Here is a 27,421-nt window from a genome sequence, read left to right as displayed (position 1 = left end):
TGACATCATTTAATTCTGACAGGAACTCTTTTTATATCAGATTTATAGACTTATTAATACTGCGTGTCACATAAAAATGGACAGAACTTTGTAGCTGGTGCACTCACCCAGAACTTCTGCCAGAATAAGACACTGAACTACTACAAATGTCTTTTAAAAGAGCAATTAGCAAAATCCAATGCAGTAACAGTAAAGTCAATAGTAGATGGGAGTAGCATGCAATATAAGCTCCTGCTAAACAGAAAAAAACAAGCACCCTCATTGTCTATTTTGCTTGCACGCTGTATTTTGTCAGCATAAAAATGTAAGCCTCCAGTTTGCTGAATGTTCAATGAAACCCAGTAAATTACAAGCTGAGATACGGTGGTCTCCAACCTGTTGGAGATAATAAGTAACTGATGGAGAAGCTGTGTTAGGACATGAGTTGAATGAGTAGATGTCTTCTTATATGCCTTCTCTGTCTGCTTAGTAGCTAATCATTTGCCAGATCAATGGCTGATTTCTGCAGAGGAGAGGACTGCATCTGTGCTCTGCTTGATTGTCTTGGTTCTGCCCTCCTTTCATATGTTTTACCATCTAGCAATAGTTTCTTGCCTGTTTTGAACAAGTTCTTTCTTTTCCCTCTCTCTCTGTTGCGCAGATATTTTATACAAGTGGCAAGGCAATGTTTGAGATTTTTATGTCGTTCTTTATATAGTTTGCTGGCTATCTTGATTTTCATTTGTCCAAAAGGGTGTGGCGAATGATCAAAGAGGACATCTACTTTCATCTGAGAGAAAAAATAAATAAAGAACAAGTCATGTCTTTTTTTTTAATTCTATCAAAATTTGTTGCAATCATCAAAACATGATTTGATTGTCTTTAAGGCATTTGCTGTCATCTTGTTCAGATTGAGACCTTAAAGAGCCTGCCTCACGCTTTTCAGATTAAACTATGTCCATGATAATATTTTACCTTTGACAGGACAAGTTAAAGAAAAATGCAGCGCTGTAGCACACAATTGGTAATTGTCCAAACATTTTCTGCTTACTGGCATGAATGTAAGCCACCATCTGCATTATGCACACTCTCATACCTTCAGCTTCCCTGCTGAGTCTCCACTGTTTACTTTCCTTTTATTGGGCTCATACAATGAGTTTAATTTTATGATGATTGTAGTTTAACTGAAGATCTCCAATACAAGTGAAGCCTGTTTTCCTATTACTCATACTGTATGAATTCAACGATCATTGCATGTTTGTGCGCTCATTTTGGAAACTGTGACATCACAAACTCCGACTTGAGGGTAGTGGTTTTCTGTTTTTTTTAACTCTGTGTTCTATGCAAAAAAGCTTGTGTTTACCAGTCCAATCATTTTTGTCTTTATTAGCTGGGTCTGAAATTGTCGAAGCAGCTTAGGCAAAGATTTTTCTAAACTCTGCAGATTTATCCTAATGAGAAACTGAGTAACTGAGAAACTTTTATAAAAAAATAATAATAAAAATACAAAAAAAATATTTAAAAAAGTAAATCAAATGATTAATCACTTATTGAAAATTGTTAAATTGATTTACTTTTAATGATATTACTTCACTTTCTCCAAAAATTGATAAATTGATTCAAAAATCTTTCCTAATGTAGCATAATTTTGCACGTTTTTAACTTTTGATACTTGATGAAATTTTGCTATGAAAATTCCTGAAACAGTGTTGTGTCTACTTTACTGATATAGTATTATGTTTTATTCATATGAATGGCTTTTATAAGTAACATAATCTGCATATATTTCAGATGACTGATCTGCATTTGCCATGTTGATTTCTAAAATAGTTATTTTTGACGTAATACTTAAGTAATTCATCTTTGTCATGTGCTTTATCGATATCTTATGATTTTTAATTCTGTCTGATAAAAACTGGGAACCGGATATTGATAAATCATATAATAAAATGGTTACAGTATAACGGGTTGGGATTATATAAGTTCGCTTCCTTCCACTCCCTTTCAAGCAATATTTATTAATATGTATAATTATCCTAAGTTTGATTAGTTACTGTATGAATGTATAACTGATGATTATATTGCTGTTGTGTATTATTTGTACTTAATTGCTTGAAATAAACCGTTTCAAATCAAAAAATCAAAACTGCAGCCGTGACATCCAATCTTTGCAGCTTGTCCTCTATATGCCTCTGGGTCTCATTCAGGAAGAAATGTCTCACCAGAAAGTCCCCCAGAAGGCACAAAAACAGACCAAGCTTCATTTTATGAGTTTGTACAGAGCAGCTGGTGACTGTTCAAACAAAGAATATTTTTTCTACTTTGAAGCAGTTTTCATTCATATTCATAGTTTATCATGTAAATGTCATGTGTTAAGACAATGTCCTGTGAACTAAGATTTTGGTAAAATAGTTATTGTTTGTTTTTAGGAGACTGGAAATGTAAAAATTAAAAAAATTAAAGAAATCACAAAATTTTACCAAAACCGAATTAAAAAATAAATGAAAGAAGCAAATACTTTTTAAAAAATAACATAAAAAATACATTCAAACTACAGCTTATATATACACACTTATAAAATTATCTGGGAAAGACTAAAACTCACAAGATTAAAATCAAATTCAGAAGATACAAATGACAAAACATCCATAACTGCATGTTTATAAGTCAATTTAGAAAAAGAATGAAAATCTGAAAAAAATGGAAATCTGATAAATAAGAAGGCCCAAAACCTTTGAGAATCTGAAGCTGACAGGCAGCCAGCGCAGACATTTCAAAACTCTTGGTTTAAAGCTGCATTTTGGAAAAGTTTGAGTTTTTTTACTGACTGCTTTGAAAAAGCAGAGAATAGAACTCTACAATAGTCGATCCTGCATGTAATGAAGCATGATCCGAGCCTCTGCACTGGCTTTGGAAAGAAAGGGTCTGAATTGGGTAATGTTGTCAGGTGAGAGGAAGCCTTCTCGGTGTTGTGTTGAATGTAAAAGGTAGAATGAAAATCTGCAACAAAAGATTTTTTGCAGAGTTCAGTGTTTTTATTCCTTGACTCTGCAGGGGTGCTGAATTTAAAAATTCCCTTCATGAAAATGATGTGACAATTTTACCACATTTAGATATTTCTTTCTATATATGCTCCATTTATGTCACATTTTGTCAGTACTTATCATAAATGAGAGCATTTTCTGTTACTTTCGGGTCTGTACTTTTTGATGTCACTCACAAATCTAAAAATTTGAAAAAATTGTACATTTAAATGTTAAATGAACATGTCAAATGTAAAATAAATGCAGCACATATAGAAAAAAAATCTCTGAATGTGGTAAAATTGTCAAATAATTTTCATGATGTGAATTTTTACTATCAGCACTCCTTACTGGGGTTTTAATTTGAAAGTGTTTTGTCAGCTTAATGATGATAATAAAAATGTTTTTTTGTGCTGGTTGAGAACAGCAACACATTGTGGGATTTTTATAGTTTTAATGGCTGTCCTCTTACGTAAATAGGTGATTCCTATGTTTAGTTGTAGGCTGATGATATCCAAACAGTAGATGTGTCTTATTAACATTAAAAATTAGTAAAAAGCAATAGAACTAAACAAATCATTCACTCGAATCTAAAAACTTGAGTCATTTTAGCCTGCAAAACACTTTTTTTTTATTAAAAACAGAAATATTTAGAAAAGCAGAAAAAACCCATCTGTAATGCAAGATACAAGTGTCTTATTTAACTCATTTTAGGAAGGATGAATCCATGTTTGTCACACACCACCTGGTCAGACAACAAAAAGAATCTGATTGTGGTGGCACAAAAACACAAATTAAAGCAAGTGATAAGTTCTCAAAAAAAATGCACAAGAAGTTTAAATTGCTCTGCTAAAAAGCACCAAAGCTAAAAAAATCTTGATCTGGAAAGAGCAATTCTCATCCCATGATAATCAACAGCATATATAAAGATCATTAGAAGATCTGTGAACAGGTGCAATATTGCAAAGAACCCCTCACTGGACATGAGGACTTTTAATTTCCTAAAATAAGACAAATTGAATAAAAACTTCTAAACTTCAGATTTGTGCATTCTAATAATTTATATTTCTTAGATGTTTGCTATCAGATCTAAATCATGTTTGTACAAACATAGCATGCCTAATAGAACATATAAACGTTCTGTCATGGATGTCACATATCTGAACTAACCATCATTTACAAAAAAAATTCAAAGCTCAACCTCTAATATTCTACAAAGAAAAAAATCAGGCTTGTCTTAAATCTGTGGAAAACAGTTGTGACAGAGCTAAAAGCATGACAGGAGGGAAGTCTGAGATACTTAAAGGAAGTGCTGGTGTGTGGAATTCAGCTCACTGCAGAAGATTTGTTTGGTAGGACAAAATGTTCCATTAGGAAAGATGCATCATGGGAGCTCTCATTAAGAGTTTAAAAAAAAAAGGCATTCATCATGAATCCAGCACACTCGAAGAACATGACAGATATTCATAAAAGGCATTGTAATGTAAACAAAAATACATAATAAATATCCAATATGAAAGACATATTTGTGTGAACTATTTTTTTTACTATGAAATGTGCATATTTAGTGTTGATGTGACTGTAGTGTCAGTGCTCATAATTTGTAAAGTTAATGAAACATCCTTTTAGCACAAATCCTGTTTGAATCCAACAGCTTTGCAGCTGTGTGATGCAGACAGTGTGAAATCCAGTCATTTATTGGATCAAAACTGTGCTGTTGCATTTGCTAAGAACATCAACTTCATAACTTCACCATGAAAGCACCAAATGAACTCCTAACAAATGGCGTATATCTGCCTATCACCCGGTAACTACAGAGAACTGAAAAACTCTCTTCAGGGTCCCAGGACACCCAGTCCAGCCGATGCAGCAGATGTTACCAGAATGCGACTTGCATGTTACAAAAAAAGCAATAACAACAAAAAACGGAATGGGTGTCACTCAGACCATCTGGCTTCTAGAAATCAGTAGCCAACTGCAATGACTATAGATTTCAATCAAAAAGATTAAAGCATATTTCCAACAAAATTCAGAAACAAATCAAAGGCTGTCAGTTCTTTTTATCTATTTAGTCATTGTTATTATATTAATGCCTAATTAGACTCATTTGGGTGTTTTTTTTTTAAATATTTAAAATAATAACACGTGTAACTGATGACTGAATGAGCCTCATTGTAATTTGATTGTCATTTCTCCGCCAAGTGCATTAAGATGTCATTATCCAGGAGTTATTCCCTTTAGCAGCTGTCATGAAGACTGTAAGAATGCTCAGAACCAAAACCGTCTTTCATTCCTGTTTGACCAAAATTCTGTTTCCAACTGCTGCAATGAAACACCAGATACAAAATAAAAGCTTTGTGTAATTTAAAGATCAGAAAAGATGATTTCACATTTTTCAGGTCTATTTGAAAGACACCAGCAATGCAGCAATGATGATAGGGGGCTACTTTTATGTTACTGTCATAAAAATGTGTAAATATTAGTAGGTCTATGTAGCTAAAGAATGAAGGCTGAACCTAAATAAGGAAAGAGCAACGTGTTGTCAGGAAAGGGTTAACAATGGACCGCTAAAAAACTGCACTGCTGTAGAATTGATTTGTTTTAAGGCCATTTCAGCACCTGAGGATGGGAGTTTTATGTGTACCAACTAGTTTCCTTTGAGTTCAAGTAGGACATTTAAATGCACACACCATGGTAACCATGGACTCAAAGAAAACTAGTTGGTACACATAAAACTCCCATCCTCAGGTGCTGAAATGGCCTTAAACAACATGCTGTTCCCTGTGGATTTACTGGAGACATGAGTACCCATTGAAGAAATATAAACAGAAGACGATAAAACGTTTTTGTTTTTCAAAACTCCTGACACCATTACCCCTTTACTTTTAATAGAAATTGCAGAACTTCATATTTTACCTTTTCAGTATAAAAATAAAAACATCTGAAGTCAATTCTTTGAAAAAATATAACTACATTTTTAAATATCATCATAAAACATGTATGTGATGATTCTCACATCATTTAATATATTTATATTTCTCTTGTGTTGACTCTAAAAATTCTAAAATCTTAACAGGTTTTGATTAAATGAGAGTCATTCATGAGGGAAAATGAATGGCTGCACAGGATTTAAAGGAGATATAAAAAGAAAGAATGAGAACTGAGCAGGAGGATTGCATCTCTCACTCTGAACAACCTCCTCTGCAGAATTGCTCCTCAGTGAGTTTGCCACATCAAATGAACAATCTGGCTGCTGCAGCCTGGGTGTGTGTGCCTGTACAGGCCCCGATCTATTAAATTTACCTCCAGGTTGACCTTCTCCTATTGTATTCAGAAAATATCTGAGGTATATATCTGGCCATCATCAAGATTTCATGTCACATAAACGTGCTTGTAGCTCCCATTTCTTTCAACCATATGCCCTTCACCCCTTCAGCAAGCTTTTAAAGAATACAAAAGGAGATATGCTCAAATATAACAATGTTAAGTGTGTTGAAATAGAGTGCATCCCTTCTGGTTACATGGGTGTGTATTTCAAGTATTGACTTGTTGACATCAGTTAACAAAGTGAGAGGAATGTTCTTTTTCCTGTCATTTGGAAGAATTTTTACAACTTCGGTGTGACAAGGGTATGACAGAGTTAGATATAAGCTCAAACTTTAAATGTGTACCATGTTCTGGCCATGAATTCATGAGCAACACATTGAATTTTAGCTGCTCAAATGAAGACCTAAGTGATGGCTCCTTGCCACATTATGTTTAAAAAAAAAAACTATGCATGAAATATTCCCTGTTATGTCTATGTTAAGACAAAATCCCTGCTTCCATTACTATGCTGATTGTTATTGTCGTTTGTAAAAGATAGAAATTAAGTATTCTGTTTTATTTCAGTTTCACCAATCCACGATTAAGGATACCTTAAGGCACGATGTATGTGGAAAAAAATTTCAAAGGCAAAAAGTCTCTGTTCTAATCTATAAGGGTGATGCATTGGGCTATTTTTAGGGTTGGTTTCAGTTTAAATTGTTGCAGCAAAAGTTCTAATCCTATGATCTGTGATTTAGAAAACAAACACTCCCTTCTTTCACATTGTCACAGTGCAGTGAATAGTTATATGCCAAAGAAGTGTTACACTTTTAAAACAAATGTGACATCGATCGTGTAACTTTGTGCTGTTGTTTTCTTGTCCAGATGTGCCATTAAGAATGCCAATTTTGAACAAAGAGTGGAAATACAGGAAATGTATTAATCTCACATTTTTCCAAATACACCATTTCATTTGTTTTCAACACACACGCACATGTGTATAGATATTTTTGGTATAAAATTTCTCATAAAGTATTATATTACTATGATATACTTGGTTTTAGTTGTGATATCATTCCTGACACAATCTGCATTTTCCGGATTTAGGACACACGATTGGAATGAACCGTTTACATGAACAACGATCGGATCAACAATCTGCATAATCCACATATCTCGATCAGAAAGAAATTTTGATCCGAACGATTCTTATCGGGGCAGAGTATTCCAAACAGCGTATTTACGTGACAAATTTTTCCTCCGATCAGGCGCTCTTTACGATTCATTTTTTCCATGTAAACGCAGCTGCGGGGCTTTACTGTCTTCACACTTTAACACATAGCAAAAGGTTGGAACCACATCGACGACCTTCTGATTAGAGGTTGAACGCTCTACCTCTACATCACAGCTGCCCACAATGTAGCACAACATTTTTCCTATTTGCTTTCACTTTTAAAGGAAGAAGTTGATGTTTGTTGGCTTTCGTTTTGCTACATTTCAGTTTCCACTTCCCCTGTTTTTCTGATACATTTACATTTCAGATTTTTTTGTCTTATTACTGAGAGCTGTGGTTGGTTTTTTGTTACACTTCTGTGATAAGTGTTTTTTTTTTAAGTGGAGTTATGAGGAAGCGACAATTGCTGTTTTGCAGGGTGATGCTTTTATTTTTTTATTAAAATCCCCAATATTGCTTTTTTGAAATCTAAATAATTTGGATCGTCCATCTCCATCAGTTGAAGAAGTCTCATCTGCCTTTTAAACAAATTTATTTTATTCCAACTCCAGCTGATCAAGTTGTCTCTTCTGATCTATTCTTTCTCTTTTCAGCTCTGGAACTTGTGCAGGTTTTGTAAAACAAGATCCATTAAGTGCAATAGTTGTCTTTCCATGCCTCGGTTGCCATTTTCAGATACTCTAGTCTGTCTGATTCTTTGACAGACTTCTCAAGTCCCCATCAAGCTCATTTAGGGTCTTCTCTATAGTGTTTCCTTTGAGTAACAAGCTTTTATCTGAAGAAGTAGAACAGTTTGGCCTTGCTTTACATCCTTTTCTGTTCTAATGCATTTTCTTCTTTCATTACATTTTAATATGCAGCGCTTCTTTAAAATCTCACACTTCACTCTCTTTTTTGTTCCTCTTGCATAGACTTTGAGTCAGCATTTTTATTTATTCTGACTGTTTTCAGCTTTTCCAAGTTCACTTGATCAATCTATTTTGTTTTTTCCTTAATGTAATGCAGTCTCTGAAGTTGTAATTTCCTTTTGTTTTCATCCCCCATAACATGAAACTGAGCTTTTACTTTAATATTGTTTATCAGCTGTTTATTTAGAACTTTAAGGCTTTTTGATGTTCAGCTTTGGCATTAACCACTTCGTAATAATTCTTTTTGCCTTTAAAACTACAGGTCTTTTGAACAGTTTTCTTGTAAAATTGCTTTTCTTTCTTTTCTTTTTACTTGTGTTATTTATTGCATGACTCTGAGAGTTTGTTTTTAAAATTGAGGACTACTTATCAATTTCGGATCCTTTTTTTCCCTCTCATTTCCTCTAAATGTCTTTCTTTCTTGGCTGTAATTAGTAACTTATTTGTTTTCAAACACAAGATAGACTTAACCCCGTGATGCCTATTGGTGCAAATATGCAACAAACCACCTCGACTTCAAAATTCTCGAAATTTGCCATCTACATGAAAGCAAAAGCATAATTGACATTTTTCGTTAAAAAATTTCAGACATCAAGGGGTTAAATTTGTTTAAAGAGAACACTAAATAAATGTTTTGTCTTTATTCATTTTATTTATTTATTTTACACATTGCTTTAATGGTTTTAAATGAAATTTAGCATCTACTTCTTGTATTATTACTAGATTAGTTTTTTTTACATTTTCTTTTCAGTACTGTAGAAAGTAAAATTTTCATTTTAAAAAATACAATTCTTAAAAACTAGTCATTTCTACCCAATTAAATGACTGTTCATTGACTGTGTCTTAAATCGAGTGCAATGAATTTATTTGATATGAAGTTGAATGTACTGGATGAGATTAAGAGTTTGGTTGTGAAAGAAAAAGCTCAAGGGTTTATAGTTTCCTTGACTTGTGAATTGGGCCTCACTTCTGGAAAAAGGCCATGTTCAAGCAGCTAGGTTTTGAAGGCTGCACTGAAGAATTAAGGCCAAGTGTATGAGGAAAAACAAAATCAAAGAAAATAGACTATCCATGCTGGGTAACATGGTCTGAACTTACATTACTTCCAGGTAGTCATGATCTGATGATCTTTGAAATCGTTTTTAAAAATGAACTTTCACTGGTCAGTAACTCACAATAAAATATATTCCTTTTCCGTCAATAAATTAAGAAGTTTTGTTTTATGTTGATAAATTCTGTTCTGATAACTTTTAAACATGTTATTTTTGCAATTTACAGATACTTTGTACAATAATCTGAAAATCACCATTTTCATAAATCTGGATTGATCATAAAAAGTAAAAAAAGACTACAAAAGACTCAATAAAAGCAGAAACAAAACATACACAATGTTTTTCAGACCACAAGTTGCAAAGCTGTCTAAAATACATTGTCAGTAAAAAAAATATATATAAAATGCACCAGATTACAAGACGATTAGGCGAAACGAAATAGACAACATCCTCTGATACATACGTCACTGCACATGCGTGTTTAAATACAATGAGCGCAAATTCTGTCTGTCATCACAAAGTTGCTACCTGCCCCACGACATGTCAAGTCCCCGGCATAAGACCACTCCGCCCCACTGGAGTGTTTATTGAGGCCCGGATTGCCCAACGTTCCTCCGCAGTTTCATCCCGATGGATCCAAGCCCACTAAGGCAGCAGTGTTTCCTGGAGCATGCGCCTCTCGAGTGCTGCCCACGGAGCAAGCAGCCCTTTGGAAATGCCATGCTCCCCCCATTGCACGGTTTGCAGCAGAGCAGGAAATACAATAGTCGCTGCTTTCTGTTTTTGTAATAAAACACCTCATCTGTAAATACAAAGATCTCCTCACAAATGTTTGTGTACCGGTACTCTTACTAAGTAGTTTTTGAATTATCAGTACATAAACAATGTTTGTTACTAACAGTTCATAATACTATGTTTATTAAACGGTATTATAGTCTCAAAATACTACATGTACTACTATATGTATAGAGAGAGAGAGAGAGGTTGACGTTTAAGACATTGTCGTCTCAAAAGTAGCTCACATGCCAAAAAAGTGTGGACACCCCTGGTCTAATTTCTAACAGTCAGGGTGCAAGCAAGGCGCCGCCTGTGGAGCCTGTACAGGTTTGCCAATTCTTCACCCGTGGACAGCTCATATCCTCCCGTAAGGGCAGATGTGATTAAAGCTTTACTCTCAGGTCTGCACAACTATGATGCCATGCTTGTCTTTATTCTTCTCCTGAAATTTATCCATACTGAACCCTGCTTGCAGGCATCAACTGTGTTAAATCATCACTGTGCAGACGACTCAACTGTGTCAGAGGTCTATGTTTAACTGTACCATAAATGAAAGCACACTTCTTGCTGAGCGTTGTTAGCCTCCTGTGTTTTCTTGCCACGCGTCTTACCTGTAGCATGCTTTGACCATCAGGAGTCTCAGGGTGATGCTCCACTTCGCTGAAGTGCACCGCACTTTAAGTGAGGACACTAGAGGTGGCTTTTATGCTGCTGGGGGGTCACTATGAAAAGGCCAAAGAAGGAAGACAGAAAAAAAAATACAATTTTTGTTCTGACACAGCCCTGAGAAAGGGATTTGTTTTTGTTTTTTTCCCACTTATCTCGTTTAGACTTCTGGAAGTCCAGTTCTATACATTTTGTAGAAAATAAGACTAATGCAAGAAACACTCAGACCCAATGCAAGGAAGGAGGGGAAAAAAGAAACAGCACAATGGAGCGCCTCTGAAAAACATTACCGGAGACTGACTGAGTTATTGTGTGGCTTCTCAATGGGGAGAAAGCTTTTTCACAAGGTGTAATCCAGCTGAGCCCCTTTGATGAATTAGGCCCCTTTAGCTGTGGGTAATGATTTGTATCCGGTGGGAGTGATGAAGCAATTCCTTTCCACAAGCGTGTACCTGGCAGCTTCTTCAAATAACAAAGCACCAGTTTTGAATTTCCACTTGAGAATGTTGTTGTGCAAATCTACTGCTATGCGCAAAATGCGGAGTGAGCCCTGGAACGACTGTTGAGGAATTTGCCAAAGAGGCATATACTGCCAAATTACATTCAAGTGGTCCTAGGGAACTATATATATTCAAGCTGTCAAAAAATGGAAGTTGGGGTGGGGGGTGGGGGGTTCACAGATAAATGACCTGCTAAAATATGGAACAAAAGGCTTTTACTTAATTTAAAATGGTCAATGCAAATAAATGTTGGTTTTTATTGTGTTCTAACAGATTAAAAAAAAGTATTGAAACACACTACATGAAGCCTATGAAGCAAAATGATGATAAACTTTCAGATGAAGCACTTTTTTGGAATATTTTTAAACAGTTGTATACCTACACTCACCTATCACTCCACTAAGCGTACCTATCCAACTGCTTGTTAACGCAAATTTATGATCAGCCAATCACATCGCAGCAACTTAATGCACTTAGGCATGTAGACATGATTAAGATGATCGGCTCCAGATCAAACTAAGCATTAGAATGGGGAAAAAAAGTCTATGAAGACTCTCATTCATCCAGGTAGATTCCATCATAGAAGTAAGTTGTCATCTGGACTTGGTTTTTAAAGTTGAAGACGTTTCACCTCTTATCCAAAAGGTTTTGTCAATTCTAAAATAGCTGGTAAAAGAGCTGGTTTATATGTGCTCATGGGGGAGGAGTCAGACCTGAAACTGGATTGTATTATTTACTTAGACTACCCTCCTAGGTCATTAACAGCTGAAAGAGATGTCCAGGTTGGGGAGGGTAGCTACTGTCGCCCCAACCCCAGCTGAGGACAAAGGACTCTTAACGACCCGATACCTTGTAATCTACGTAGACAATACTATCTAGTTTCAGGTCTGACTCCTCCCCTACTGTGGTCATAAAGGGATGGACATGGTCAACCATACTCGAGTAGGCTGTGTATTTGTAAGGATGCTCAGTTGGTACTAAGGGGCCTAAGTGTGCCAAGAAATATCTTCCACACCACTACACCACCACCACCAGCCTGAACCGTTGATATAAGGCAGGATGGATCCATGCTTTCTTGTTGCTGGTGCCAAATACTGACCCCAACATCTGAATGTGTTGAGTCTGGGTGAACGGTAGCTTCAGTTTACTGTTCTTAGCTGTCAGGAGCGGCACCGGTGTGGTCTTTTGCTGCTGTGGACCATCTGCCCAAAGGTTGGATGTGTTGTGCGTTCAGAGATGTTCTTCTGCAGACATTGGTTGCAACCAGTGGTTATTTCAATGAATGTTGCCTTTCAATCAGCTGGAACTAGTCTGGCCATTCTCTTCTGACCTCTGGCTTTAACAAGGATTTTTTTTCCACAGAACTGCTGCTCACTGGACATTTTCTCTTTTTTCTGAGTATTATCTGTAAACCCAAGAGATGGTTTGAGTGAAAATCCTGGTAGATCAGCAGTTTCTGAAAACCTGAGACTATCCCGACAATCATGAAAGGTCAAAGGCACTTCATTTACCTTTTTTCCCCATTATTAGGTTTAAAGGTTGTCATCTGGACTTGGTTTTGAAAGTTGAAGACGTTTCACCTCTTATCCAAAAGGCTTTGTCAATTCAGAAATAGCTGGCAAAAGAGCTGGTTTACATATGCTCATGCATCTTCTGATGGCTTCTTCCAGCAGGATAAGGCGCCATGTCATAAAGCCGAAATTATCTCAGAGGAATGTTTTCAGTACCTTATTGAATCTATGCCACGGTTTAAGGCAGTACTGAAGGCAAAAGAGGGTCCAACCTGGTTCTAGTAAGGTTTGCCTAATAGTTGCAGGTGAGTGTGCATCACTGTTTTGTATCAGTGAGATTTCGTTTTCATTGCAAAACGTTTGTCTTTACTTATTTTGTCTTTGCGCCTCTCAACAAGGAAAAATGTTTAAAAGACAACAATAAGAGCTATACATACAGTATGTTCTCTGTAATTAACCATACCTTCAAAACTCCAGCACGACTAACCCAACAATCATGTAATGGTGCCAGGAGGGATTACAGCACATGTGTCAAAGTCAAGGCCCGGGGGCCAAATGTGGCCCTCCATGTCATTTTCTGTGGCCCGCGAGAGCCTACAAGCTTTTAATCTCTTAAAGTAAAAATAAAAATTGGTGTGTTTTTATTCATTTCTAGGGGGAATATCGGATTGGGCAACTATACATTAGGACTTAAACACTGTCCTTGTAATCTAACCTGACAAAATCAAATGTAAAAGGATTTATGCTAGAGTAACAAGCAAACATATGTTTTCCATGCAACTGGAATTGTCACTTCATAATAACTAAATAATGAGTTATTTAACATTAAGGAGTAGTTACGTTTATTTTTCGTTATTTGGTTACATGTATAAGTTATATCTGGCCCTTTGGGGACGGCCACTATGCTGATGTGGCCCTCAGTGAAAATGAGTTTGACACCCCTGGATTACAGGAAGAGGGGCTTTTTACTGTGCTTTCTCTTTTTTGTCCCCTTAATGAGCCATCCTATTGCAGAAATGTGGGTGACCACCCCTTGAGGATAGATGGGGCTTGAACACAGTGCCACTCTGACTGATGAAGCCACTTGGATGAGTGGTGAAACGTTTTATAAAGAAGACTTTAAGATGCAGTGACTCAATTTCAAGACGACCATACCTACAGTCTTGGGGCTTAATTCTTCTCTAAATTGCAAATGAGGACCTTCCATTCTGGTCTAAGACACTGATATGGTGCATAGCACGTAGATATCTTAAATTTGTGTGGGACAGGTTGGAAGGAATATAAATAAATAAAGATTTGCATAATTAGCATGGGTTCATGTCCAGTTGCCATAAACAAGTTCACCAGGCTGTGCCAGCCTGACTTCACTGCTTGTTTGTCACACATGGCTCAGCATGACTAAGCTCTGATTAACACATCCCTGTTTGTTGCGCAACGAGCATGGAACTGAGATAAATATCTAAAATAATTTAAGGCACCCTTTGATCGTGCACTATTTTGACTGTGATTATGTTAAAAAAAATCTATTAAAGCTTCGTGTTTTAGATGGTTGCTGCGTAGGCGGGGGGTAAGGGGGGAATCGTTTTCCGAAAGCAACACTAATCAGTATTTAACTTCAAACATTTGCTTGTACTGCTAATTGAGGATGAAACATGAAGAAATTCCAGCCAGCTTGTAGAGTGTAATTGGAGGGTAATTCTCTGTGATTTGTCTCATCTCAGTGGGACAAATCAGCAGTCTGGGAAGGGGAGATAATCAGGTGAAAAAATCATTGTAGCCTGTCTCTAAATTCTTGTTGAACTGCTGGACCTGATAAGCCATGCTGATTATAAATGAGCTCAACAGAACATAACTGCCTGCTGCATCAATGGCTTTTTAATACTATGCATGGTGAAGCGCTCAGCACTGCAGGCAAAATGTTTTGGTTCGATTAATCATCTGGTCTCTTTTGTGTCTAATCCTACCGACAGTGTTTTTACCTGGTAACCCTCGTGTAGGATTATACATAGTTGGCATTGAAGGATCTATTTTCTTTTTTTCTTTTGTTGAAACTCTACACACAAAGAAACTGGAATGAAAAAGGCTTTTAAAAGAGTCTGTCTGAGGTTCCTGAAGTGTGTTTGTTTCAGTCTGTCTGCACTCTTACTTTGTATGCCATAGAGTCTGAATTGTCACGGATATACTTGCATGTAATCTTATTTACTAAACTGTAGATACAACAAACAAAAATTTTTGCATTTGCAACTCAGTTACCAGTTTCTTAGTACATCAGCACCACCATCACTGGTCTTTACACCTATTAGTAAATGCCTTAGTAACAACTGCCCTTCCACGTGGATACGGGGTGTCTGCAGGTAGCCCGGATTAAATTTTAAGATCGTAGACAACCTGGGGAGCCCATAGAACAAAAATGTTAATGCATATCTTTTACTATGGGCATGGTGCAGGTGACAGGTCAGGGCAAAAACTTAAACATGCAAGAGTTAGTAAGGGTGAAGTAGGTGTAACCCTCTTTTTGCTCCTACTGTTCCAAAGGCGGTGGCTGTCCACTGTGGTAGAGGGGAAATGTTTACTCCAGGTTGGGTGAAGACAAATTTTTTCTTTACTTTTTTTCCACTTCAGAAACAAACCAAAAAATAAGTAATAAAAAAAACCACTGAAATCTCTGGGAAAATTGTAATTTGGAGCTCCAAAAAAAAAAAAAAAAAACCTCAAATGAGTGTGTCATGGTGCCTCTGTCAGCCCCTCCCCCGCCTGCTCTGCTCTGGACGCGACCAGCTGTTCCCACTCACCTCATCATCTCTGCAGCCTTCATAAGGAGCTTCTGGACCTTCACTCGACGCCAGTTCGTTGTTCCTCCTATGGTGCATAGCCTGGTCTTATCTCATGCTCATGCTCATGCTCATGCTCATGCTCATTGCCACGTTTTGCCTACTCATTGTGCTTTTCGCTCTACCTCAAAAATCTCTCCGGATACTCACCTGGTCGCTGTCCTCTGGTCTCCCGTGTATTCACCCTTGGAAGTCCGCTGCAAGAAACCTCCAGCCAGTAGCCGCGCCTCCGCCTGGAAAGAATCATCACTCATTTACCTCCCCATTAAATCTCCTAAACTTACCTCGTTGTCTGAGTCTCCTTCCGAATTTCAGCATTTGGGTCACTCTGAACTTTCGCCCGATCATGACAGAGTGCACTCAACATCCCTACCGCCCTCTAATGTCCAGGAATGTAGTTCACGGAGTCGGTTTGGGTGTAAGGGGATGATGGATGGGACCTTTTCTTTTCACTCGAGAAGGGGAAAGAACCAAGATGGAGGCGTGAAGTACCGGGAACAGAAGATGGCAGATGACGGAAAACTCCTCTGGAATATCACAAATGAAAAAAAAACAGCCTGCACAACGTGCAGAAATATTATTCATTTTAAACTCTTATTCATTAAAAATTTAAATAAAACAGTTCAAAAAGTTTTTCCTTTTTTTCCTTTTCACAGCACAGCAACAACATACAATGGTCTTTCACATTTATCAACTGCATTAACCAGGTTATAATTGACAATGTGACTGAAGATAAAACAACCGACAAATTCTTATAAAAAGTAATAAAAGTTATCCCAACTGGTTTTAACGTAATCTTGTGCAGGCTCCAACTCTCTTTAGCATGCTAACAGCGATTTGAAAAGCTGCAATAACTCACAAGGATATCCGTTGTGCGAAGTAAAAAAAAAATGTTCAGGGCAGCGCCAGCATAAATCTAAGTCTTTCGAGGTTTTTCTTTCTTGAAACTCCAATATCAATTCGGTTATTCACTCCCACGTTCCGTTTCTTCCTCTGTGACTCTGCACACGGTGTTGCAAAAAACACAATCACACAAAGATCTCAGTAGGAGTAAGATGATCACTCTGAGCTAAAAATCCGCACGCCAAAAATGCAATTCCAACAACGATGGTGGCCAGTTAAGATGACCACTCTTATATAACATTTGTTAACATTAATTTTGTTAGGAAAAAACATTTTTTTTTCTGTTCTAAACAAAATAACCCACAACAGCAGGCTACTACCTCTAAGTACTATATAAACCTCAGAGTGGGGTCACACTACCTGGGTTACATAGGCGAGACACAGTTACACCAGACAGATTTTTGTCTGCGGGCTGAAATTTAAACCAATCCTAGAGCTGTGAATGGAAAAGCCTGGTGCAAGATTCGCAAGATTTGCACTGCTTTGACATTTCGCACCGAGCCTCTTCCAACTGTAAATACATGTGCTATTAGCAAGAGATCTGTGTGAACACCATATTCTAAAGCGTGTTCAGAAACACCTGTTCAGTGCCCTCTTGAACAAGCATAACATGCCTGGTGTGTATGCAACTTTAGATGCAGCCACACTTGTCTACGACTCGTCTTAGGCCCAGACAGCCCAAAAAACTGCAGCACCTGTACAGATCAACAGGTGCATGTGACTAAGGCCTAACTTTTCCTTTCGCTTTGGCTTCTTTGGTTTACTCACAAACCCGCTCCTGACACTCACCTGTCAGTGCATCTTTTGTTTCCGCTTCTCCTCTTACTGACACTAGCTAACAGTCTTGTTTCTTTCTCAAACTGCAAATTCTTCACTGAATATACCGGTAACAGAACGCACGCCGTTCAACTCTTGTATGCATCCCTATGCTCCTATATCTTTTAGTAATTTGTTCCCTGCATCCATTTCTTTTCATGCCCACTCCCACAGATTATGCCAATCTAACATATCCTCAACTCTGTTTCCTTCACCTCCACACCGTCTGTTCAAATCCCCTTAGTTCCAACATTTCCTCCAGCGCATTCCGGAATTCCTTTTCTCACATCCAACTCGTGGGGCACTGAAAATCTTCCACCCTTAACCCACCTTCAATTTCAGGCTTGAGACCATGTTTGTAAGATATAATCTGCATTGTGTGTGTATCACATATAGCTTAGAATGAAAAATAGGATATCAGCCAATATCTCCCATGCTTGAAATGTGCACTACGAGAATTTATGATATCATGTGCAACAGAAAAGAAAAGTTGAAAGTATTTCTTCATAATAAAAACACTGAATTCAGTTCATTTTATTTTTAAAGCACCAGCAGGAGAGGCTTAAAGCTGTAAACAAAAAGCAAAAATCATTAGACAAACTTTATTAATTCATTCTAGCATATCAATGGATTACATTATTACCATTCTAGCACCATGACTAAGAAATTTCAATCCACATAAAAAATCTCTGGCTTTATGTTTTAACAACTGATTTCCGGTTTATATCTTCCTTTACATGATAAAAGCACAACAGAAACCTAGAAATTCTACGTTAGCCTCTGGCTAACTGTTCAGTAATTTTAAGCAATACACAACTGACTAAATACAGAATATTTCATCTGAATTAGGTTTCTGATTCAACTATCTTAATGTTTTGGGGACTGTACGGGTCCGCTCGGCAGAGATTAAGCCACATGACAAAACGATCTACAAATCGGGGGTTTTATTCTACCGAACACAAAAATTGCATGGGCCTAAATTAAAATGGCATCAACAAAACAAAAATGTAACTGAGAGAATCAATAACAAAAGCTAAAACCAACTGAACCAAAACCGACCCACCAACAGGAAACATAAGGGAGATTTTATACAGGCTGATCAGACCAATGACACAATAGGGAGGGAACTACAAATACAAAACATTCAAAACCTGAATAGTAACTAAAGTAGTAAATTACTAGTAATTTAACGCTTTAAGCAAGAAAATGAACTTATACTTCAAAACAAGTTTAACATATCCAAAAAAATACAAACAATAGTCCAGCATAAGAATAAACTTTGTCTTCCCCCTACATCTTCTCCAGATGGAACTGTTCAGGAAGTTGTCCATGCTCCTGCCTTTCCACGTCATCAGGAACTTCTTCAGCTCCTCCCACTGCCACATCATCAGGGATTTGCCCAGCCCCTTCCCCTGTCCCCAGCATTAGGCCTCAGATAGAACTCAAAAGAATAGAATTACTCAAAACAATACAAAATAAACTAAATGTGTGCACAAGTCATTAAGTTAATTTTGTTATGTAATGTGTGAAATAAAATGAAAGGGTTTATTCAACAGAGAAATGAACTTAACTAAACTGTGGGGCAATGGGTTCTGCCCTCACAGTGACCAACACTAGAAGTATTTTCGCCTTTGGCCCATTGTGGCCAGTTTATTCTACAAATCCTGATGGATCATTGGCCAGCGCACATCTATAGGTCACGTGTTTTGTCATCTGGCTGTAGTAACCCTTGTGGCATCTTAGATGACCCCACCCTTACATTGACGTGTTCTCCCTACCATGACAAAGGTGGACAAAGCTGGAAAGATTTCTTGTAATCCATGGACACCAGTGAAGATCACAAATCATTGAAGAAAAAAGGTTCAGCGCACTGTCTAGTGGGTCTAGATGACCCAACTTCCAACGTTAAAGTGCCTAGGATAGCACAAGGGTTAAGTCATAGCTAAATATGTGTGCAGACAATACAGTTTGTGCTGAAGGATGTTCATTTATTTAAGATGATTTATGGACGGATTTTCTGATTGTCTGATTTCCCTAGAATCTGGACTCTTGAAAGAAATAAAAAGTAAAATCCACATTTATGGGAACCATAACTAATAAATGATGTTCATATTGGTTTGAAAGTCCTCTGCAATCATGCAGTTTACATTAGAAGGTTCCATGGAAGATTTTTACCTCTTCAGTGTCAATTTCACTCTAAAACACTGTAATTCAGCTCCTGCCCCTTCATGTTTAAGAAAACAATAAAAACAGTGAAAAAGGCTGGGAATGTCACCAGCAATTTGATAGTTTAAAAAAAAAAAGCACAATGCTTTGAGAAGCCACCCTTTAAGCTATCCATACCAGCTTCACTCTAAAGGACCATGACATTGCTGGATTGCTGATTGCCCATCTTAGATATTAGGGTCCACCCTGAACAGCTTTGCAGGAAAGCTTACAGGGACAGACCCACTTACTCCAAAGGGGCAATTTGGATTCACCAAACGACACATGAAACATCCTGTTTTGGGATGATGGGAAGGAAGCCAAAGAAAAGCCAAACATGCACAGGGAGAACATGCAAACTCCCCACAAAAAAGACCCAAATAGAATTTGCATTCAAATAACATTTATATCTGCAAACAAAATGTGTGCTTTTGTAAAAGTCAAAAAAAGGCAAGAGCAGAACAATTGTGTTCTTTTGCAATGCCAGTGTATCCTGTGTAAAAATGATATGTGGGTGCAAAAATTCTTTGAGCACGTGTCAAAAAGGTTAAAAATGTTTTGCACACTTTCAGAAACATGTGAAACTCTTTAGGGTGCCATTCCCCCCATTGTAGGGGATGCTGCTATGAACCACAGCTCCTCTGAAAAAGCAAAAAATTAAAATTCTAAATTTAGAAGTGATAATGATTTGGTTTCAAGTTGATTACAATATACATACTTCAACAGATCTAACAATGACACGGACATCAACTTTGATATACTGTCTGTAATCCTTTCTCTGGGAGGTGTCCAAGGCCTACAAAGACAGAGAGGGTGAAGTATTTGATCTGATATAAAGACGGGGAGCTTTTGGGAGAAACTGATGTGAGATAAAGTGCTTATCTTTGCAGCTGCAACACCATTATCACAGGAATGATCAGACCAGCACCAGGACAAAAAAAAAAATCACTTTCACTCAGCCTTACAAAGAAGGTCATATGTCAGAAGAGGACTATTGTGAGTGGCAGGACCAAATGCTTGACCTATTTCATTCTCTACTGCCCAATACGACAGTTTCCTGTTGATGGTCAGAAAGTTGCAGCACGCAGGGAGCTCATCACACTCAAGCAGTAATCACAAAAACAATTATTGTAATTACCCAAGATTTAGCCCAGAAAATTGCACAATACTCAAAAGGAAGTCTGTTCAAGCAACAGACTTCCTTGAAGGCACGGTTGCAGCTTTTCAGGTACAAGCAGCTGCTTTGCAATCATTAAAATGTCAGTTGTATAAGGGCATTTGTGTTGTTTTGCCATTTACAAGATGAAAGAAACCAGACATTTGGGGGAAAAAATGTTCACTCTCTGCAGTTTTGTGTTTGTTCGTTTTTTGTCTTTTCATTTATTTGATTTTGATTGGAATATATAAGCCTCCAAACTATTGATGGTTTTCCACTATTACAGTTGACCATGCTTGCTCTAAAAAAAGGGCAAAACACCAAAGATTCAGTAGTTTATAGTCTGGAATCATTACTGAAAGTCACTCACACTTACACCACTAATTAGCTGTCAGTTTGAACTGACTGCAGTTGCGTGCGTTTAATCTGCATAAATCATTTATTATTAATTAAAAAAGAATTACAAAAAAAGGCAATTAAATGCAATAACATTTCTGTAAAAAACTTTTCTTTTCTTTTTTCTTTTTTTTAATAATACATTTGTGGAAAAATTCCACAAATGTGCATGGATAACACATAAATGACACTGAAGACATACGTCTGTTCAGGCAAGGCCAGAATGACCACAGGGGCAGTAGGGATAGATAAGTTGAATAGATAAGTTTAAGACATCATGCAATCAAAACAAGTGCTTGTGACTTTGTGCTTTTCTGTTTTTTACCTCTATTATCTTATCAGGCTTCGTGTGGGACAGAGGCACAAGCACGTAACTAACAAATCAAGTTCTTAAAAAAGTTTGAAATGCATAATGTACTCAACAATTTTAAAAACTAATCTTGTTTGTCTGTCTCGTCAAGATTTGTGCCAGTGTTGGATCTCAAAAATAAAAGTTTTACCACTTCTGCATCTTCTGTCATCTTCAGTAAGGAAGGGGCAAAAAATACCCCCCAAAATAGGTGTTTCCTTTGATTCGAAAACAAAGCTTTATTGAACCTTGAAAATAACAAGAATCTTCTCAGTTGTTATCAACCAGAATACTTGGTGAAGTTTTTATTGATTTGGCTCAAAGAGGGAAATTACTCTCCACCAGTAAATTTTACTTTGATTCCTCAATTGGCTACTTCAGTGGCCGATAATACTTAGTTACAAAGACACATACTGTCTGGTATTACCTGAAAAATGAAATTACAAAAAGGTCTCGGCTCTTTTCCTTATGGATGATTCTCCAACCTTTTTGGAGGGTTTTCCAAACTGCTCAGGGTAGAATTTATTCCCCGGTTAACCATGAAGCTACTTTTGAGAGGCACATAAGAAAAACTTGACTCTCCAGTGAGGTTTGTCACTTTGGAGTAGTTGGAACACAATCCTTAAACACTGCATTTGAGCGTTACTTCAAGAGTTTCTGTCATGCTGTTGTTTATTTTTGTCTCTCCTGAAGTTTTTTAGTAAATGAAGATACTTATGTTTACTGTAATATCAGAAAAAAACAAAATGAAGAAAAGAGCTAGAACAATAAAGGAGAAACTAAAGCACAAGTTATAACAAACGCTAACAGTTTTAAGCATTAAAATTTTTCTTTGGCAACTTGTACTTTTGATCCTCAGGCTTTATATTTGCTGTTGAAGTGTTTCCTTTTTATTTCTTATAAACTATAACTCCATAACTTAATTAGGTTTAAAATATCTATGCACTGGCCGCTTTAAGAGACACACCTGTCCAACTGCTCGTTAATGCACATTTCTAATCAGCTGAGGCATTAGGGCAGTTATGATGGTAAAAGAGGGTCCAACCCATACTAGCAAAATGTACTTAATAAATAAGCTATTGAGTTTATGCATATGCATAAACCTGTTGTATTTGTCTTGTTTTTGTTTTGATTGCTTGAAGTAAACAAAAAAACAACCCAAATAAACCAAAAACACAGAGTGAATATTAACCTCTTCACACCTTATGTTGCTAATCTGAAATGTACAATTTCATCTTCACTCCACTTAACTCGGCATCATCTTGAAAAAAAACAAACAAACACTGAAGAATATTTTTTTGTATAATTGGAAAGTGCAAAGAAAATAATCAGTCAAAGGGTTTATACTATAAGTGCTGAGTGGACCGGTTTTTATTAGGAATTTTGAATAACAAAACAAGGGCAGAAAGAAGCTTTCTTTAATGCTGCATCACTCTCTCATGCATATTATCAGTAAGATGAAAGTGATACAAATGAATGCTGCAGGTGAAAAGTGAAACAATGCAGGAGAGAAGGAAAGGGCCAATAAGTCAAGAAGACTGTTTTAGGAAGATAAAGTCCATTACATTCTTCTCACTCTAAAAGAATAGCATACATTTGAGAACGCTGTGTTGTGTGTGTGTGTCCATGTGATGTTCCCTGTAGTCAGGGAGCAGAATGAGGCAAAAGCTTCTTGTAAATCCCAGATGTCGTGCACAGGAAGCCAGGAGTCACTGGAGCTTTGGCCTAAATGCAAATGGGTGATGAACGGCTGGTTAACCCATGTTAAAATGACGGAAATGTCGCCGGCATCACCTAAATAACACATGCTCTTTAACCTTCCATAACTGGACGCGTTCAACGGGAATCAGATTATTCTGCAACATTTTTTATTAGCTTTCCACCAGCGCAAGCCACGTCTCTCCGTGATTTACATCCATAGGGTGAGCACCTCACTACTGTAAAGTGTAAATATCTGTGCAATGTTGCTTGTCTCCACTTGAGAACATGCTAGAATAATTTTTATTGCATAAACAGTTTGAGTTATGGTAGTTGAAAGAGTGTAAACAATGGAACTAAAGCTCTGGTGTTAAACGGTTAAAGGGGCCGACAAACAAAAAACACATGATTTTTGATGGTTTTTCGACAAAACAGTCACTGGCTAGAACAGTTTTAATTGTTTTATTTTGAATTCCAGTCAATAAGGCAGTTGTGTAGCAGTTCTCTGCATAAACATAACCAAAAGGGGGAACATATCGAACATGTTTGAAAAACCAATGAAAAAGGCTTGTCCACTGAATGAAATCTTTCAATGTGTGATTTCTTTTAGATGTCCCCAATGACATGAAGTGTTACTTTTCAAAAGGCTAAAAAATGTAAATGTTCAGACTGATTTTTAGTCATTTGTATTTTATAAATTAAATACCGGCCATAATGCCCTTGTTACTGACACATTTTCTTTTGATAATAATAACAATTGATTGAATTTATCTGTGCCTTTCCAGACGTTCAAAGCGCTTACAATGTGTGCATTATTCATTCACTTCTCCTTCATACTTGGTGATGGTAAGCTGCGAATGTCGCCACAGCTGCCCTGACCATCACCAGGAGCACTCATGTGCATTCACACACCAGTGGGGCAATGCTGGGGTGAGGGAGGGCGGGGTGTCTTGCCAGAGGACAAAGCGGCGGTTGACTGGGGATCAAGCTGCCAATCCTTCGATCATTGGACAACCTGCTCAACCACCTGAGCCACTAGCTCAGGTTAATGTGTCTTTTTTTAGAAGGGTTTTAAGGTTATTTTACTGCTGTAGTTAAGTTAGGTTAGAAAGGAGAGAAGTAGAAGACAGAAAAATGAGCATGAGGAAGTAAGATCCAAAGAGAAATTTCAGAATCAATCAAGAAAAGAAGCTAAAGAAAGAAAAAGTTCTTATCCCTTTTTGCCCGCTTACAGCCAGCAAAGTATGTTTATTTTATGTTAGTATTTTTATTGTGAGTGTGAATGTTTATTATCCAGTTGTTTTATTGATTTATTTATGTTTTATTTTTGCTTTTTTGTAAGAATTAAGTGTTTTGTTTGTGTTTTCTATAGTTTTCACGGTGTGTATAAGACTTTAAAAAGGTAACCTGTTTAAGGAAACCACTTGTGATTCTGGACACGCTGCTCAGGAATCACACCATCACCAGAAGTTAAACCATATCTGCAGCTCTGAAGTGCTTCTTCATCACAGCAATGCCTTCATCAACAAAACACTCTAAGAGGACCTGGCTGCAGACATCAGCCTCCACTTCTGGAAGTCCTCGACCAAAACCGAAAGTCAATTGCTCATTGGATAAAAATAAGATAATTATTCTAACTGGCAATCTTAACAGTTTTTTTCTCCCCATTTTTAGCTTTGATAAAAGATTTTTATACAATTCTGCACAATTTTGGTTAGGGTAATTGTATAATTTCCACTTCTGGTCGATGATGTCAGTCGCCATCTTGTCTTTAACCAGGTCCCTCCCAAAAATGTTCTTTCTTTAGAAACAGTTCAGCTTTTGTCAGAGAAACTGATTAATAAATCTTTTCAAGATGTTTGAGCATGTTTTACAAAATTCTTGATGTAAAAAAAAGGTATGTGAGTGAAAGTGGTGGGGTGGAAAAAGTTAATTAGTTGAACTAGAGGACTCACTTGTCAGGATGAACCCACTGGTCAGAACACTGCTCAGAGTTCATTGTTAAGTCAATCAAACCTTTTTATATAGCCAAATGTACTGCTGGTTAACCTTGCCTGGTCTCTCAAATAGAAGAGGAAACTCTCACTGAGATTCAGACATGTTGATGGGACTAGTGCAGATTGTGGTGGGAAAATCTTAACTGCTTGAAATTCCTTATCTTTTCCTATAGTATCTTTATTTTAGTGAATTGAACATGTGGTTAATTGAGCATGTGCTCTGGTTTACCATTGCCAGATAAACAGTTAGTATACTGTACTTTCACTGAATAGATTTTGTGCCAGGAGAAATAGGAGCAACTACAGATTATACACACACCATTATTAGACAAATATTTGATATAAACATATATCTCAAAATGAGATCCTCAAGAAAGATGTGCTGGTTTAGAAGCGCTTTACCTTTCAGTTGAGAACTGCAGTGACACCTGGACCTTGATATTTATGATCTGCAGTCTCCCATATTTTATCTCGTCATGTCCCTTTGTAGTTTGTTGTAACACTCTCATAAAACTGCACAAGGTCAACTCTTGACAAGGAATGACAAGGAAGAAAACGGAGAAAAAAAGCCATTCCTTGCGTTTAGTGTATAACAACATAAACATTACAAGAAGTTAAACTGCAATAATAAATGTACTTGGGCCTTTTTCTTTCCATTTGAATTCAGAAACAGAGACAGACATTTTGCTTTCAGTAACAATCATTTATACGTGTGTACATGCATGGGCGTGTGTGTTTTTGTAAAGACATTCCAGATGCTGCAACTAGTAAACTCAAGGTTGAACGTGTTTTTTTTACTGTCTGGTCAGTCCAATTATACGCCTGAAGGAGTCTGTTTAAACAGCCACCTGATCCCAAACACTGGAGGACAGCTTATTGATTAAGTCCTTTGATTTAGTCCATGTAATCTAAAAGTCTGAGAAATGTATTGATTTTGAAAGCATATTTAGAAATCCTCTTTATGTGGAGCATAAAATGTACTGTGTCTCATCATTTTATCTTCTTGTTGTCTTCCTGCTTATTTTTCAACCGCAGATTTTTTTAAAGTACTCTTAACACGTAAAACAGAAATGTGAGACAGCCCATAATTGGTTGAAATGTTAAAAGCAATTTTACTATTTTAGGAATACTTAATCCTTGCCGTATGTGTCCTTACACACACAAATTTTTTTCCATTAGTTTAGATATTTCCTTTTCACTCCTTCTCACAAGTAGATATCAATGCAACAAGATGTATTGGATGATGTCTGTTTAAACATATTGTTAATGTTAAGTGTCAGCTCTCTTTCCAGCAGCAGAGAGGGATTCATAAACATAGACATAACCATTTGGATTGAGACATTAATCATCAATCAACTGGACTTTGTTCAAACTCCGGTTTTGGTCCTCAGTATTTTTTGGGATCGATTTTAATCAATTTATTTAACTTTAAGATGATTTTATATTGGTATAGGTCGATCTGCGCCAATTAAAAAATTGCCTCAGACAGATAGGTGTGATTGGATCATAGGAACATAAATGATTTCATCGATGGAGTCAATTAATCGTTACATCCCTACTATCTACTTCTAACTTTTATTTTTATTTCATTCATTCATTTATTCATTCACACATTCATTCATTAATACATGCATATGTAGCTATTATTATTTATTATTAATACACATGAAAATGTTTACTTTTACTAATATAAGTATGACTTTAGCTTAACGGGGCTGGGAAGAGTGTAAAAAGGTTGATGTTTTATGAAAGAATGAAAATGCCCAATAAAGTGTGTTTACATAAAAAAAAGAAGAAAAAGAAGCACAACTAGCTGCCCCCTCCCTCCCTCTCTAACCCCCCTGCACATAACCACAACTCATCATGTTCCATACACTGTATCAAACAATAATACAACTTGGGCAAACGTTCTAACGGATTAAAAACAACCTGTGATTTAAAAAACAACTTTGTGAAACATTCCTTCATAGCAACAACTGCAACATTCCGCTCTCACTTAGCAACCCACCCCCCACCCCCACCCCACCTGAATCTGCTTCTCACATTGAAATCTTTAATTTAAAAAAAGCTTGGTGAACATTCCACCGTCACTAAAAACAAATAACGGATGACAT

At 36.9% G+C, this 27,421-nt stretch overlaps 2 long non-coding RNA genes across 2 annotated transcripts in view; both read right to left on the bottom strand.

Annotated features, from left to right (window-relative positions):
• The window catches only part of LOC110015753, a 29,541-nt gene extending 13,755 nt beyond the window's left edge, over positions 1 to 15,786 (bottom strand). The window contains exons 1-2 of the long non-coding RNA XR_002290996.1: positions 15,749 to 15,786; positions 10,891 to 11,001 (exon numbers count right to left, since the gene is read on the bottom strand). This is a non-coding gene — a long non-coding RNA (uncharacterized LOC110015753). The remainder of the gene's footprint in view (positions 1 to 10,890; positions 11,002 to 15,748) is intronic.
• Positions 15,776 to 16,869, bottom strand: LOC110015752. The gene is made up of 3 exons (XR_002290995.2): positions 16,647 to 16,869; positions 15,938 to 16,344; positions 15,776 to 15,815 (listed from the first exon to the last, which is right to left on the bottom strand). It is a non-coding gene; the product is annotated as an uncharacterized LOC110015752 (long non-coding RNA).
• Positions 16,870 to 27,421: the final 10,552 nt, after the last annotated feature.

The sequence above is a fragment of the Oryzias latipes genome, chromosome 10 (assembly GCF_002234675.1).
Source record: "Oryzias latipes chromosome 10, ASM223467v1".
Taxonomy (NCBI): domain Eukaryota; kingdom Metazoa; phylum Chordata; class Actinopteri; order Beloniformes; family Adrianichthyidae; genus Oryzias; species Oryzias latipes.
The sequence above is the reverse complement of the archived record's forward strand: the minus strand, read 5'-3'. Positions and strand labels throughout refer to the sequence as shown.